Source organism: Malaya genurostris, chromosome 1, assembly GCF_030247185.1.
Source record: "Malaya genurostris strain Urasoe2022 chromosome 1, Malgen_1.1, whole genome shotgun sequence".
Taxonomy (NCBI): domain Eukaryota; kingdom Metazoa; phylum Arthropoda; class Insecta; order Diptera; family Culicidae; genus Malaya; species Malaya genurostris.
In genome coordinates this window covers 37,687,660-37,702,595 of record NC_080570.1, presented here as the reverse complement: position 1 = coordinate 37,702,595, position 14,936 = coordinate 37,687,660, and the positions used below count along the sequence as shown (strand labels likewise).

Here is a 14,936-nt window from a genome sequence, read left to right as displayed (position 1 = left end):
AGTAGTTTGTTGAACAATTTCGAGCAGTTTCGAGGAGTTCTTCGACAAATCTCTCGTAGATTTTTGAACAGTTTTTCAAGTTTTTTTTTTAACATTTCTTTGAAATATTTCCGAATTGGCATTTAAGCAGTTTCGAATAGTTTTTCAAGCATTTTTTAGCAGTTTTTCGTCTAGTTTCACCTAGATTTAAATTTTTTTTTAAATTGCTCAATTATTTTTGAGTTGTTTTTCGAGAATTTTCTAGTAGTTTTTCGATCAGTTTCAAAAGGATTTTGGAGCAGTTCCAAGTACTTTTTCGAGCAGTTTTTCAGTTTATTTTGTAAATTTCGCAGACGCTTCGAGTGATTTTTCGAGTAGTTTTCCAGCCGTTCCCACTAGTTTGTTGAACAGTTTCGAGGAGTGCTTCGACAAATCTCTCGTAGATTTTTAAACAGTTTTTCAAATTTTTTCAAGCATTTCTTCGAGTTATTTCCGAATTGGTATTTGAGCAGTTTCGACTAGTTTTTCGACCATTTGCAAAACGGATTTTTGAGCAGTTTTAAGTATACTTTCAAGTTGTTTTTAAGGATGTTTGGAGTAGTTTTTGAAGCAGTTTCGATTTTTTAAATCGTTTTTAGAGCAGTTTCAAGTAGTTTTTCGATCAGTTTTTCTAGCAATACTTCGAGTAGCTTCTGAGTGCTTTCAAGCATTTATTAGCGATATTGGAAGTAGTTTTCGAGCAGTTTCAAGTAGATTTATGACGAGTTATTTGTTCAACTTTTGTTTCAAATTTTTATGAGTAATTTTTCGAGTAGTTTTAAGAGCAGTTTGAATTGGTATTTGACTTTTAGAGAATTAGTTTTTCAAGGAGTTTCGAAAGATGTTGCGAGTAATTTTTCGAGTAGTGTACTAGTAGTTTCAAGTAGTTTTTAGAACAGCTTCGAGTAACCTTTCCAGTAATTTCGAGTAGTTTTTCGACAAGTTTCACGTAGACTTTTGAGCAGTTTCAAGTAGTTCGTCAAATTATTTTTTGAGCATATCTGAGTAGCTTTTCCACCAGCTTCAAAAGGATTTTTGAATAGTTTCAAGTAGTTTTTCAAGCAGTTTTTAAGGATGCCTGGAGTAGTTTTTCAAGCAGTTTCTATTTTTTTAATCGTTTTTACAGTAGTTTCAAGTAGTTCTTCGATCAGTTTTTCTAGCAATACTTCGAGTAGTTTCTGAGCAGTTTCAAGTAATTTTTCGAACAATTTCAACCAGTTTCGAGCAATTCTTCGAGATGTTTATCGAGCATTTCTGAGTAGTGTTCCGAGCATCCTTATGAATCTTTTTTGAGTAGTATTTTTTAGCAATTTCTAGTATTTTTTCGATCAGTTTCAAGTAGATTTTTTAACAGTTTCAAGTATTGGGAGTACAAATTATGCCATTCTTTTATGGCACATACTGATTATTTTTGTTCCAAAAGTTTTCTTTGCATTATTTGCAACAATGCACATAAGATAAACATTTTTGCGTTGGAAATCCCAAATAACGTCAACTTATTTTACGTAACAAATTCCAAATTACGTAAGCTTTTTTTAACGCTGTGGTTCGGTTGACGAACCCCCGATTATTACATAAAAATAGTAATTAGAAAATTTCGTAGAAATCTAAAGACAATAATTTTGAATCAGATAACCTGCAAACTGCATACCAGCCTGCACAAGTACTCGTAATATTAAAGGCACCGTTTTTTTTGTGGTTTTCCACCTGGAATCGGAACCATGCGGTCGGGGCTACTGCCAGCCACCCACTTCGAGTAATTGCCTAACCCAGTTGGATCAGATCCAATTTCCGATTGGATTGTGCGATTGTGCCAGAAGAAGGGATATCATTCTAAAAGTTGTATCACTTAGTTTCAGTTCAGTTGCAACATTTTCAAACGCCTCCCTCCCGGTGCACGACTGCAGCTCATGACTAGCCTTGCAAAGTGTATTGCGCATTCTTTTTTAATATTATTATCATTATATCAATACGATTCCCTTGGCACGGTTTGTGTTTGTCATCAACGTATATTAGCTTCTTCAGATAAAATGAATCGATTCCTTTCCCTTGTGGCAGGTTGTTGATAACATTCATTCGTAGGAGTGTCAATCATCGGTCGAGTTCTTTCTGGCTGTCTCTTCTCCGGTTGCAATGGACATCGTTTAAAGAAGATGAAGACAAATTTACTGGAGACGTTGTGTGTACGTTAGGAAGTCAATGGTCGGGGCGGATGTCCTTGGTTTTTTTTTTTTTGCTTAAGCACGATTCAAACGATACATCAGCTCTGGTCAACAACCAAAACATTCTGTACTGGTGTCGATTTCCAGAATGGATCGTGTGAATCGAGCTTTAGATTTCGATCTACAGTAGTTATCACTTGACACGAATTGCAAAAGCACATGATGATGTCATGCCCTGTAGCATGGTTGTTCTGTGATAAGTCAGTTCGAAGAGCAAACATGACTCGATCACTTCATGAGTCATCAATAACTGACATTGAAAGCCAACCCCCGGTGACAAGTGAATACTTTCCGCGGCTTGGAAAGCTTGAGGTAATGATTCAACCAACACCTTTCTCGAAAACTGCCTCTCGACCTCACGACACTATTCGAATACGATCAGGTCTCCCGATTAGTGCGAATGACGTGGCTCTGAGATTGCGATTTCGTGACTCATGACGTTCGTTTATGGGGCCGAGTGTGTTTCATCGTAGAGTTCTCCCCCCCCCCCCCCCCTTTCTATACGACTGCAGTCAATCAGTCGTAATATGGTGCACTCCCAAGAATGTGATTTATACTGCCGACGACGACGACATAACAAAAACTATAAAAATAAAACCATCGAGAACAAAGAGTAGCTCTCTTAGAACGGCGCGGTAAAGCAATAAAAAAAAAAACAAACTGAAAACAGATGCCCTTCTTCAGTAAGTAGTCAGTAGTAGTAGTAGTAGTATGCAATCAAAGTCGTATCGTTCCTACAATCAATCATCATCATCTATCGGCGACAGCGTGTTTGGTTTCTTCGAACCAAGCAAGTAAAAATTGAAAAAAATATTCTGTCAGAAGTGGGATTCGAACCCACGCCCTCAGAGAGGACCAGAATGCTCACAAATCATATTTAATTTTTTGAAGAAGTATCTGCTCTTCACAGACAAGATTTCTCTTGAGTCTGGCGCCTTAGACCGCTCGGCCATCCTGACATGTTGTGGTGCGTTCAACCACCAATCGACAAACCAACGTGCTTGCCGTATCTGTTTTGGCTTATCAGTTTGTCGGAACGGCAATATAAATAAAGTATATTAGCGGGTACCACCGTCATCGTCGTCGTGCTCAAGCATATAAAAACCGCTCGATAACAACCCTCGAGTCAACGTAACGAGAAACGGTACTTGCTTGCTTGCTGGTTTGTTTGCAAGGCAGACAAACATGCTGCTAATTAACTAACTATTAAATAGACACCGACAGCCGGTCGGTCGGTCGTCGGTGTACCATTAGCTGACATTAGACAATAACATTATGGTCTAACGCTTGAATGTTACATCGTTTAAGGGGAACCAACTATTGGTGGCAGACGAATGGTAGCACAGCAACGGCCATATCGAATTCCATCACGCCAAAAACCCGTTTCGAACTTGTTGTTCGGTAACTCCCAAACATCCCACAGGCTACAAGAGGACTGCTCCGAAGACAAGGTCGTTAGTTGGAACTATGCCAAATGTGGCCGATTTATGTTTGCTTGTTTCCTGAATGATCGCTTCAATTTAACCTAGAAAACTTGTTCTCAGAAAGGGAGTGGTCAGTTTGAGGTTCTGACAGACTTATCTACTTCACTTGTACTATGTGTCTTGTTATATAACTCAGAGATTAGAATCGAAAACTGGGAAAAAGTCGGGAATTTGATTTTACCGAGAAAAACTCGGGAATTAAAATAAAAACCGGGAGAAATATTACAAGCTCAATGATGAGTAACAATTGTTAGTATCATTTTTTTTTTCAACTAGTGAAAAGTATAAAATAATACCTAATTTTTAAATATTCTTAGGAGCCTTCATGTTTTTAATTTTCATAATTTATCTCAGTAATGTCATTTTGAGACAATACACGGAACGACCGAAATTAGCTCTGCGCCTAATTCGTATTACTGTTTTTGAATTAGTTATTATCACAACAAAATTTCCAAAATAACTATGAAATTAGTTAAAATTGAGAATTTAATTTGCTGAAAAAAACTCTTATTTTTAGGAATGTGTTCAAGTGGCGAAAATCCTGTACACAAACCAGCAATATTTCAATCCAACACGAAATTCTCATTGACAACTAATTTTGTTATACAAATCAGAGAATTTGTTTCTATTCATCTATCACTATCATTGCTGAAGGACAGCACAAAGAAAACAAAAATGAAATTGGTTTTATTAACAAGTTTATTAACCAAAAACTCATGAGAAGTGTCAAAGCAAAACAATCCATTAAAAAGCTAAAAGGGACAGTCTTGTTGAAACTGCTTGCAAATTGTTTAGATGTTTTTCGCATGTGTTACGATTTATCCATATATAAATTTCTAAACCGATATGTAAAAATGACGTAAACTGTTAGCGGAAAGTGTATTTATTCAGAATTTTTGCGAATTCCCAACCTTCCGGGCTACGCCGTCCGGTGTACGACTTGTATTCGGTTTTTGTTTTCCGAGTGCTTAAAGTTTTCAGTGAGAGAGTCGATTTCGCGATGTCGAATGAAGAAAACAGCGATTTAGAAAAAAAAATCAAAAAGAAGTTTATGTTTCGCTTATGTCTATTTCTCCAATACAACGTCGTATTTATACCTGCCAATATAGAAAAGACATCCGAAATTTTTTTCGGTCGTAGTGTGCCATCTACTGGCTAGTAGTCATTACGGTGTTAAAGTTTTTTCGATGACAGAGCGCCATATAGCTGCAAATTGCAGAAACCAATTCAATCATTTATGTTGGTTGAAAACAACGTTTTATTTCTCTAATTCAACTAAAAAATTAGTTGAATGGGTATGAAATGTGGCTTAGCTATGAAATGACAGCACGTTTAATTGGTGAATTCTACTAAAAAAATAGCCATTTCAACAAATATTTTATTATTATTAAGGGAATTAGAATTAAAAAATCTAAATTCGCAAAAGTAAGATTTTTTAACAGTTCGGCTGAAAAGTTCGTATCGTTTAATAGAAACACACATTTTTTTGCCAAAATTCGTTTTTATTATTCAACATAATTGCCATCAGAGGCGATACAGCGATTATAGCTATCTTCCAACTTTTCGATACCATTTTTGTAGTACGATTTGTCCTTTGCGTCAAAATAGGCCTCAGTTTCAGCGATTACCTCTTCATTGCTTCTAAATTTTTTACCAGCGAGCATTCTCTTGAGGTCTGAGAACAGGAAAAAGTCACTGGGGACCAAATCTGGAGAATACGGTGGATAAGGGAGCAATTCGAAGCCCAATTCGTTCAATTTCAGCATGGTTTTCATCGACTTGTGAGACGGTGCATTGTCTTGATGAAACAAAACTTTTTTCTTCTTCAAATGAGGCCGTTGTTTTGAAATTTCGTCCTTCAAACGCTCTAATAACGCTATATAATAGTCACTAGTCACTAGTCATATAAAAATTATACCATGCGAATCCAAAAAAAAACAGACGCCATAACCTTACCGGTCGATTGTTCCACGCTTTGGGTTCAGTTCATCGCGTGCAGTCCACTCAGCTGACTGTCGATTGGACTCCGGAGTGAAGTTATGGAGCCATGTTTCGTCCATTGTTATATATCGACGAAAAAATCAGTTTTATTTAGATATAACAGCTCCAAACACTGCTCAGAATCATCAATTCGTTGTTGTTTTTGATCGATTGTGAGCTCACGCGGCACCCATTTTGCACAAAGCTTTCTCATATCGAAATATTCGTGAATAATATGTCCAACACGTTCCTTTGATATCTTTAGGGTGTCAGCTATCTCGATCAACTTCACTTTACGGTCATTGAAAATCATTTTGTGGATTTTTTTAACGTTTTCATCGGTGACAGCCTCTTTTGGACGTCCACTGCGTTCATCGTCTTCGGTGCTCACATGACCAGTACGAAATTTTGCAAACCACTTACGAATTGTTGCTTCGCCCGGTGCAGAATCTGGATAACACTCATCAAGCCATTTTTTGGTACCGGCGGCACTTTTTTTCATCAAAAAGTAGTGTTTCATCAACACACGAAATTGAGAGCTGAAATTCACTTCTGACGACAAGTATAAAATCTTAAAAAGATTTTGAATATGTATTGATTTGATGAGTGAATCTATGTTTAATTTTCTTTGAAAGATCCATAGTAGGATTACAAGAACTTTGATATTGATGTAGATGAAGGAGAATTGAATTTAATTTGAGCCTATGGAACTGATAGACTCTTACATTCAATAGTACAATGATTTAAATTATGTATAGCCGATATTTCCCATATCAATTGCAGGGTTTACATTGTTTTCGATATGAGATCTGTATCCCAGCCGATTGGTTCTAATGTGGTAGAATATATAACTAATTGATCTAATCATTGCTTAATTTGAAACCCTGAATGTTATTGCTAGACAATTTGAATCAAAGTCAGTTCTTTATCTGACTTAATCTGCTAGAATTAGATCAATTTTAGAAGGATTTATCATAGAAGATAAATTAGTTGGGCTATTTGGAAATAAAACTGACTAAAAACCAGCGGATAGTTCATCATGAAAAAATCGCAAGAACTCATGGAAGCATTTCGTAAACATGCTGGATACGGTTTGTTAAATCTTAGGTATACCTTATGATAAAAAAAGAACCGGAATTTTCATTTTAAAATTTCCGCGTTTGTCCAATCGGTAAACTTTTATTCTCTCAACGTTGGCAACACTTTTATACACATTCTGTCAAATTTTGATATCGCATATCGTACGATTAGTTTTTGTTTGGCGTCTATACAAAGAAGTTGAAAAATTTTCGTGTGGCGATTTTTATAATGGATGAAAATTTAGAACAACGTGCGTGCATCAAATTTTGTGTCGCAAATGGATTTAAGTATTCCGAAACGTTTAAAATGTTAGAAAAGGCCTTTGGTGAGGAGAAACACAGGCATACGAGTGGTATAAACGCTTCAAAGGTGGTCGTACAAGCTTGGATCATGATGAGATCCCTGGTTGCCCAACAACATCTGTTACTGAAGAAAACATTGAATCGGCGAAGCATGTGTTGTTGGGCATCTCTTATGAATCAGCCGAACACATTTTAACTGAAACTGAAACGGGTTTGAAACGCGTCGCCTTTCGGCTGGTGCCAAAAAAGCTGAATTTCATTCAAAAACAGCGTCGTGTTGATGTGGACAAAGAGGTGATTTCCAATGCAGATAGTGACCCCACATTCATCGAATGCATCATAACTGGTGATGAGGTGTGGATCTATGAATATGACGTCTAAACCGCACAACAATCGACCGAATGGCGCTTCGAAGGCGAGTCGAAACCATCCATTATGAAAATCGCCACACGAAAATTTTTCAACTTCTTTGTATAGACGCCAAACAAAAACTAATCGTTCGATATGCGTCAAAATTTGACAGAATGTGTAAATGAAAATTCCGGTTGATTTTTGATCATAAGGTATGTAACACATGGATCAATAAGTCCCGAGACTAAAGCAGAGATGGCGCTCGTAGTAAACCAGTAACCACGTCTTTCTAGAGTACTAACCTTTGCTTGAAACGGGTCAAAATTTTATGTCGATTCGACCAGAAACAGCTGAGTTATCGAGGTTGGAGTAAAGTCGTTTTGTAGTTTGTTTAAAAAATGAAAAAAACCGAATTTCGTGTTTTGATAAAACATTGTTTTTTAATGGGTAAAAACACCGTGCAAGCGAAACAATGGATTGAAAAATGTTATCCGGACTCTTGTCCATCAAAAGCAACGATTTGTCGGTGGTTCGCCGAATTTAAACGTGGTCGTACCGACACAAAAGACGCGGAACGCTCGGGTAGACCTGTGGAAGCCGTTACACCGGAAAATGTGAGTGAAGTGAAGTGAAGTGAAGCTCCGTGAGATTGCTGAGATGACACAGATATCATACGGAAGTGTATTTACTATCCTTCATGAAAAATTGAGCATGAAAAAGGTTTTTTCCAAGTGGGTGCCGCGATTGCTTTCGATTGAACAAAATGAACCCTCCCACAAGTCGATGAAAACAATGGCGAAATTGAACGAATTGGGCTTTGATCTGCTTCCCCACCCCCCATACTCGCCAGATTTAGCCCCCAGTGACTACTGGCTCTTTGCTGATCTTAAAAAAATGCTCCAGGGAAAAAGATTTGGCTCAAATGAGGAGGTCATCGCTGAAACTGAAGCTTATTTTGAAGCGAAAGATAAATTTTTTTATAAACATGGTATTGAAAAATTGAAAAAACGTTGAAACCATTGTATCACCCTAAAAGGTGATTATGTTGATGAATAAAAAAAAATTTTGCAAAAAAAATGTTGTTTCCATTGTTAGTCTCGGGACTTATTAATCCATGTGTTACATCTAATGATTTTAAATTAAATTGTATTACATGAGAAATTAAATTTTTTGTCTTATCAGACACTGTTAATAATTGGTTTTATGGTTTCCATCCAGTGATGGCATTTCACTAGAGTAATACACCAGTGCGTAAATTGCATTCCTACACTGCGGATGCATTCGGTGGGATCCATACAAAAAGGAAAGCACACTTCTTCTCAGTGTCCATTGGACAGACTTTGAGTGTATGCTTGTGTTGAAAGAAGCTAAGGAGTGTATCGAAAATAAGCTATCCACAAATTTTGATTGAGAGTGCCGACGCCAAAACAGTCGAGGTGTACTATGCTTCTTATATAAAGGCAGCAATCTCTTCTGGAGAACTCAGAACGATAGATTTCTGCATTTATAGTTCCGGTAGTGTAAAAAATGGCGAAGACGAATTTGTGTTAGGATTTCTGTGCCATCCTACCGTTTCGGAATTTCATGTGTTGATGAAACACTACTTTTTGATGAAAAAAAGTACCGCCGATACCAAAAAATGGCTTGATGAGTGTTATCCAGACTCTGCACCGGGCGAAGCAACAATTCGTAAGTGGTTTGCAAAATTTCGTACGGGTCATATGAGCACCGAAGACGATGAACGCAGTGGACGTCCAAAAGAGGCTGTTACCGATGAAAACGTGAAAAAAATCCACAAAATTATTTTCAATAACCGTAAAGTGAAGTTGATCGAGATAGTGGGTGCCGCGTGAGCTCACAATCGATCAAGAAACAACAACGAATTGATGATTCTGAGTAGTGTTTGGAGCGGTTATATCGAAATAAAACCGATTTTTTCGTCGATATATAACAATGGACGAAACATGGCTCTATCACTTCACTCCGGAGTCCAATAGACAGTCAGCTGAGTGGACTGCACGCGATGAACCGAACCCAAAGCGTGGAAAGACTCAACAATCGGCCGGTAAGGTTATGGCGTCTGTATTTTGGGATTCGCATGGTATAATTTTCATCGACTACCATGAAAAGGGAAAAACCATCAACAGTGACTATTATATAGCGTTATTAGAGCGTTTGAAGGACGAAATTTTTAAAAAAACGGTCTCATTTGAAGAAGAAAAAAGTTTTGTTTCATCAAGACAATGCACCGTGTCACAAGTCGATGAAAACCATGCTGAAATTGAACGAATTGGGCTTCGAATTGCTCCCTCATCCACCGTATTCTCCAGATTTTCCCCCCAGTGACTTTTTCCTGTTCTCAGACCTCAACAGAATGTTCGCTGGTAAAATATTTAGAAGCAATGAAGAGGTAATCGCTGAAACTGAGGCCTATTTTGAGGCAAAGAACAAATCGTACTACAAAAATGGTATCGAAAAGTTGGAAGATCGCTATAATCGCTGTATAGCCTCTGATGGCAATTATGTTGAATAATAAAAACGAATTTTGGCAAAAAAATGTGTGTTTCTATTAAACGATACGAACTTTTCAGCCGAACTGTTACAAAGAAAGTTATTTTTTCAGTTGAAGTTAAAAAAAATTGAAATTTTCTTTTCGTGCTCAACAAAAATTGTACTCACTTATCTTTATTACTATAACAATTTACTATTACTTTGAAAGTAATCTCTCTTCAACACAATGATTTTTTCCCATCATCACTCAGTTCTAATAACGATTGAGTAAAAATTTTAACTTATTTTATTGGAAAATTGTTTGGAATTTGTTCAGATCCACAAACTATTCCAGTTTTCCTAGCAACACAATTCACATAATGTTGTTTCCCACACTGGCTTCTCGTTTAAAATTTCCCTTCCCTGTTCTCTCCCTCTCTCTCTATCTCTTTCCACATTAGATTCCCGCAAAAAATAGCATAAAATGTATGCTCCTTTCGTACCGTTACTCTATTTAGCCGTAGATTATTTCGTACGGAGCCGAGTATGCCGATCAAAACACGCACACACAAAACGCACATTTTTTTTTTGTTTTTTGCAAACCATCGACGGAAAGTCGATCAGTAGATCATGAACTTGTTTAGTGGCAGTAGCAGCAGTTTCACACACCATCGCACCAGGGAAGAAGAGTGTAGAGGCGGCGCGGAGCATGTTTTCCCCTGTACCTCTTCCTTCCCACGAACGAGACGAAAACAGAAGGAAAATCAATGCTAGAAGTGGGTAATTTAAATCATCAACAACTATAAAACCCCGGGGCCTTCATATGCATCTTCTTCGCCACATGCAGCAGTACCAACAGGCAATTGAGATTTGATAGGTACCTACGAAAGAGTGGTGGCGGTGGTGGTTCATCACTCTCTCGCCTCATGATCGCGGGGCGGCCGGCCGGATTGAGAATTCCAAATAAATTGATGGAATTGCTTTTTATTCTTGTTGCGCGAATTTGATCCCTACAAAAAATACGCTACACGATTTTTTGTCTTGTCACCAGTTTAATGACATGCTGATGGCGCTTAATTCAGTTGAGAACCTGAAATGAAACTAGAATTATCACAACAACTAACATTGTTTTTTCTTCTCTTCTCTTTTTCTCTATTACAGGTAAGCATTATTTTGAACCGAGGATCTAATAAAATATAGTAAGTTGCAAAGTCTATTTTAAAACGGAATCGTCGTCCAGGATTAGCTAAAAATATCACGAGTATGTTTCCGGTTAGCTCAGTCGCTTGAGCGTTGAACATTGAATTCAATGGTCTGGAGTTCAAATCTCCATCTAAAATACTACTGTGATGTTCTTTTTAAAACCAGTTAACAACTCATCGTATAATAATTCAAATCCTCATGGGCGCCTGGTACCTGCGTCGCAACAATCAGTAAAAAGATATTTGTCAGAAGTGGGATTCGAACCCACGCCCTCAGAGAGGACCAGAACGCTCTCGGGATTTGAACCCACACTACACTGATGGTGGGTAAGATTTTACTCTTGAGTCTGGCGCCTTAGACCGCTCGGCCATCCTGACATATGGAGGGGAGGGTTGCCAGAAACGATCCAGAACCCGGGTTCTCGCGGAACTTGTTACTTATACGTTCACAGTTTCGTACATGTATTTTTTTTTTCAATCCAGCTTGGCGATTGTAACGAAGGTTGGTTTGATGGTATTTGACATCAATCGTCGATAGCTTAGTGCATTTTATTGAAATTAACGCGTTTTTATATGGGGATTTTCGAAGCTATGCCACCTTCAAGAAAAAAAAACACTTCGTCATAGAAGTCGTTTCTATGGGGTTAGTTTTTATTAATTTTGTGCGATAGGAAAACTCCCGAAGCTATGTGTTTTACCTTTCTCGTATATTCTTTTCCTTGTGAAAACCGCTTTTTGAGGCCCGAGACCCTGCAAAGCAAAGTCTTGGCATTACATTCCTTTTGTGAAATTTGGCCTTTCTGTTTCAACAGACTTCGCAGCCGATTTAGAGCGTACCAGGATCATTGCTTGGCTAGTACTACGATCCTACTGACACTACGAATCCTTCCGAAGTCCTCTTTTTACTCGTGGGATACGTACAGCGTAAAACAAACCGCATAACTTCGGAAATCCGCGTAAAAAATTTTTTTTTCGACATCGACTTTGGGACATGGAAAAAATTTGAGATTTCCGAAATTAAAATTTTTTTATGCCAAATGTCAGAAATGCATGATACGTTGAGGTATGGTGTAACTCAAAAAAAAAATTTTTTGTTGGAAAAAACCGACTTTAGGACCGCGTAACTTCGGGAATCCGCGTAGAAAAAAACCGCAAATTTTCTAAGCGTCAGAGAGTTGACTTGAAAAACGCTAGAACGCTAAAAAGGAATACATGGTCTTTTGAACTAGCCAGATAATTCTTGTATTGTACGTGTTTTGTTAGTTGAAAACAAAACAAAATGATTTCCCAGTTCCGGAAGTAGCGGAAATAATTGTCAAAAACTTCAAAACGGAACTCACTTCATTTTCTCATAGATGCTTAACCCGATGTACACAAACTTAGGCTCAAATAAAAGGTGTTGCGGTTTTTTAAATTGCTGTTGAATTTCATACAGATTTAACCTATCCCAAGCCCAACTGTCTGGCGGCGGTTAACGGAAAAATATGTTTCTATATGCTTTGTTTACATATGCAAATAACTTTGATCCGGGACTCAGGGAGGTGTTGACTTAATCGAATCCCTTCGACCAGCCCCGCCTAGATGAAATGTTTGCGTCGAATGGATTTAAACAGTACAGAAAGACTTTCGATCCCTTGCAATTGGCAAGCAATCGAAGCGTGTTGAGCCGCCAGGTCGTGCTAGCAGTCCAACAAAAACTGCTACGCACTGATGAGTCAAAGACGAAACGTAAAACAAATTTTAAAATGGACTTATGCACTTTGCATAAATTTGGGGGTGAAAAGGTGAGCTCTTTTTCCGCTTAGAAATTATCAGAATTTTTATGGCCACCTAACCGAAATCTGTTTCATCCGAGACGTCAAGTTAGACATTACGCTTCGGTGTAATATCAAAAAGGTGTTTTGCAAATAGCATTAACTTTACGCCTGCCTACCCCGGTAACCAATAAGCACATACTAATGCCGCGTCATGACAGCAAATAATCGCTAATTGGCATTTCAATCGAACTTGAGACTAAATTCAGGCCGACTTTGGCAAAATATACGGCTATTCATATATAATGCTTCTTTTATGGTTGGTGTGCATTCTAAAATCTGAATTATGATTGATTTACAACAGATGAGCTTTCAGATTGCAGTTATAGAGCTATAAGCATTTTCGGTGCTCATAAAAGGCTATTTAAATGTCATTATTAGTGCTTACTGGGTACCTGGGTAGCAGTTTATGTTGAGCCGCCAGGTCGCGCTAGCAGTCCAATATAAACTGCTACGCACTGATGAGTCAAAGACGAAACGTAAAACAAATTTGATAATGGGTACATGTACTTTGCATAAATTTGAGGGTGAAAAAGTAAGCTTTTTTCCCTTAGAAATTATCAAGTGTATTTGGTTTTTCAGTTTTGTATGAATAAGTAACTTTTTCTAATCTTACCAGTACTTAAATTTGCGTTCAATGTTCCATTTCTTACCGTATCGAAACCATACCATCAGACTTCTGAACCAGCCAATTACACCCTTGGAACATAGAATAATTTTGCACACTTCTGAATGTTTTTTTCTATGAACGCTCCTGCATAAAACACTAACAACAAGAATAGAATTATTATTTAAGGGGTATAATACACTTCAGAAAAACGACGTCAAAGCAAAATACTTGACCTATTTGAAGGATTTTCGAAAAATTCTCGCCTTTCAAATGAATTATTACATACACATCAATTCGCACCCTCTCATTTTGCTACTAACGCAGAAGGCGTTGGCACCCATAGTCGAGGCCGTTCTGTTGACCAAATGTCATCATTGACACACTGGGAGGTATGAGATAGGAACTTGTGAACAGTTAATTATCTCACCTTTTGACGACCTGATTGCGGTAAAATGACCAATTGCTTGTAAAGGATCAGGGTCATTTAGCCGAAAGGGTTATTTCGTCGAATGGGCCATTTCGCCGGAAGACTCATTTCGCCGAATCCTGAAATCGTCTTAAAATCGTAATTGGAATTGATTTAAAATAAAGACAATTGAAAGATGATAGCTTTTACACCCGTTTTGTTGACCTACAATTGTACTTTTTGAATAAAAATTGATTCTCGTACTCTTGAATAAAGATTGATTCATGAACCTCAGAACGGGATACTGAGCATCAAAGCAATTACATAGGTGTATCTACCAGGCAAATGTATTTTCTGTTTAGTTAAAATAAAAAAATATCTAATGTGGCTACGCCACATTGTTTTAATTCATGTGCTGTCCGACCTCGCTACCGCTCGTTCGGACCTAATAAAGCAACGAAATCTAGCTTTGAGTAGAACGGGCAAACGTGGCGGTTTTCTAGTTTGTATGCAAGAGACCGCCGCTCCGACGGCGAGTCGGCGGCCGACTCAACTGGCGTCGCCTGGGCGGCTTTGTGCCGCCGAGCCATCTTGACTTCGGATATGTGACTGCGCCACATCAGTTATACAGGAGACATGACCCTTTCGGCGAAATGACCCTTCCGGCGAAATAACCCTTTCGGCGAAATGACCCTTCCGGCGAAATGGCTCTTTCGGCGAAATGGCATTCGGCAACCATGATATCAGTATAACATTTTGAATTGCCGAAACAAACGGAAATAATAAAGTTTGGAAAAAGCTATCTTTGTCAAAATTTTAGTAAAACATCGCTTCGCCGTTCGTTTTCATCTTTTTTCGCCGGGATCAAAATTAAGTTTTAAATGTGTATTATCATAACTTAGCCGTTTAGGAACTGAGTTTGATTTGTGCGCAGTTCGACCTACAGGAGAGGTATCGAATTTCATTGAAATTCTACT

General features: G+C 38.0%; 1 protein-coding gene and 2 non-coding genes across 4 annotated transcripts in view; 1 reads left to right on the top strand and 2 right to left on the bottom strand.

The window, feature by feature from the left end:
* The window catches only part of LOC131437518 (plastin-1), an 82,867-nt gene that overhangs the window by 27,561 nt on the left and 40,370 nt on the right, over nt 1-14,936 (top strand). The gene's annotated exons all lie outside the window — the stretch shown is intronic.
* Trnal-caa (transfer RNA leucine (anticodon CAA)) lies at nt 3,057-3,199 on the bottom strand. The gene is made up of 2 exons: nt 3,162-3,199; nt 3,057-3,101 (listed from the first exon to the last, which is right to left on the bottom strand). It is a non-coding gene; the product is annotated as a tRNA-Leu (tRNA).
* Trnal-caa (transfer RNA leucine (anticodon CAA)) lies at nt 11,374-11,507 on the bottom strand. The gene is made up of 2 exons: nt 11,470-11,507; nt 11,374-11,418 (listed from the first exon to the last, which is right to left on the bottom strand). It is a non-coding gene; the product is annotated as a tRNA-Leu (tRNA).